The following is a 2,835-nucleotide window of genomic DNA, read 5'->3' on the forward strand; positions in this document are numbered from 1 at the left end:
ATCTTTTTTAAAAGTAAGTATTTTTTTTGTAAATGTAAATACTGTTTTGTTATATTTGTTTAATTTTATAGATCTAAATATTTTTTGGTTCAAAACATTGTTTAGGGACTTAATTGTTCAAAATATTAATGTTCATTGGGTTTTTTTTCGAACTTTTCCTCTTATTTTATCATATTAATCAATTGTATAGGTCATAAGAATGTATGTAACAAGTTTTAGAAAGTCCAAGAAGTTATTTAACATGTTTTCGAATGTCCAATGATTTGTTCCAAAAAATTGTCCAAGAACTTAATCATTCCAAACACTAAAGTCCATTGTTTTTTTAGACTTCTCCCTAACAAAAATAGTCAATTTTTTTAGTAGTTACTACAGAATAATTGCATTTTTTTTCAAAATACTTTTGTAGATTTTGTTACAAACTGTATTTTTGTTAGAATTATTTTCATATTTCATAAATTTTCTCAAAAAGTATATGCAAAAATCCAGTTTTTTGCAAATAGTGCTTTTTGTGTGAATTTACCCTGATAATCAAGATTTTTCACATTAATAATTCGTAAAACCGTCTTTATTTCACAAAGTATATATTATGAACTTTTGCTAAACAAAATTTGAACGAGAGAGGTGTCACATTTTTGAAACTCCGAGAGAGTTTGTTGGGTGATTGTGTAAAGTAAACACACTCTTCTCTCATATGAACTCAAAAATGCATTCATGGCTAGTGGCAGAGCCACGTAAGAGCCAGAGAGAGCATTGGCTCCCCCTGGCTCTTACATATTAACCACTTTTTTACGTTAAAAAAAATCATGTATTTCTTATAGCTTATGAATATTTAACTGTTTTGGGCATCGACTTCCCTTGCAATTTTAGAAGTTTACCCAAATAATTTATATGATTGTATAAAATAGGAGTGAATTTAAGGATTAATTTGGATTATATTTATTGTTAACCAATTAAATTGGCAAAATTAATTGATTGGCTAAATGATATGAAAGTAACTTAAATATTTATGAATTTTTAAGGGGCCGTTTATTTAAATGTTTTCCTGGTAAGCACTTATCGTTAGGAGTCAACACTATAATTTATTTTACTGGGTAAGATTGTAGTGCATTAAAATGGTAGAGTATGCAACAATTTACCCGGTAAGCACTTACCCGTGTAAGAGTCGTTACCCTCACTTACCGAGTAGGACTCTCCATCTTTATCATTGCTCTTACCGGGTAAGATTTTTGACATTTGTCATGTTCATCAAATAAGAAAAATTACTCGGTAAGCACTTAACAGGTAAACGTTTAGTAAACGGATGCTAAGTTATTGTATCCAAAAACAATTGGACCAATATGGCATGAAAAAAAATGGTTATTAACATGGTATAGCTTTAATATAAATAACGTCTGATTATAGAATTAAGGGTGGACAATCCACGACGAGTGATGAGTGATGGTAAGAACTTGTTCATCAACCAGTTGTCATTTTTGCCTAATGACTAAAAAGTTTCATGTTACAGATGATTGATAATGGTTAGTAAAAGCTAACAATTGATCGAAATTTGCAAGCAGTGAAGTGTGAAATGGTTTGATTGGGATATGTAAAAATATGTATGATTATGTATTGATTAGAAATCTCCAACTTTGAAGTCTTGACTAATGACTTGGGATCATGTGAGACCAAGGGTTTTTCGTGAGGCCCGTAAGATCAATTCTCAACCCTTGGATTAGATCTACAATCTGAACATTCATAATCACAAAATTGCCACGACATTTCTCAATAATCACAAAATTGCCACCGTGCAACTTTAGACTATTAGATAATTAGCTTATAAAGTTGATCAATGAACATAAATTGGTATAACGAGTCTCACGAAAAACCCTGAGTCTCACGTGAACCCAACCCCTTGACTAATTGTCTAAATCTACTTGTTGTAAATTCATTTATCATGTAAATAATCAGTATATCGATATGATAAGATATTTTCTGTTAATCAAAGATATAAGCTCTAAAACCAAAATGTTGATTATAAATTGGTAAAAAAGCACGATCTCTAAGGTAGTATGTGTTTATGGTTTAATGGATGTAACTGTCTGAACGACTTATTTGGATCAGTCATAAATATTTCTATGTGGTCGGTGTAGATTAAAGGTCACTTATAGTGGCTGCCACTGGATAGGAGAGGTGAAAGAGAGGGGATTGTCAAATGCAAACCACCCATATTTGTACAAATCGTGCAAACCACCATCATCCGTCGATTTCATTATTTAATCTTATGAATTTTTTTTATGAAATTGTTTCATATAATTTTTTTTGATGAAGTTGTTTCATATATTCTTATGAAATTGTTTCATATAATACTTATGAAATTTTAATGAAACTGTTTCTTGTATTTCTCTAAAATTAATATAATGAATATGATAATATTCATGATTAACAGTCTCCACAATAAAAATGATTAATCAACCTCTCATAATTACAAAAAGATGAACAAAATGAAAATTTTGCGTTGGTTGAATGAGGTTTGTATCGTTTGTACAAATAACGTGGTTTGCAAAGTAAACCTCATATATATATATATATATATATATATATACACACACACACGTGTGAGACCAGCCTGTTTTCTTGAAACCCGTGAGACCACTTTTTTACACTTGAAACTTCACATCAAAAGCTACCTTCACAATGTCTTGCTGTGAAGTTTCAATTGTAAAAAGGTGGTCTCACGAAAACAGGCTGGTCTCACATGATCCCAACCCTATATATATATATATATATATATAGGTTGTTATTATACAACCCTTGACATTTGTACAACCAATACAACTCAATCTCAACCGTTCATTT

This window comes from Cynara cardunculus (genome assembly GCF_001531365.2).
Source record: "Cynara cardunculus var. scolymus isolate 2C chromosome LG 5, CcrdV1, whole genome shotgun sequence".
Classification (NCBI taxonomy): domain Eukaryota; kingdom Viridiplantae; phylum Streptophyta; class Magnoliopsida; order Asterales; family Asteraceae; genus Cynara; species Cynara cardunculus.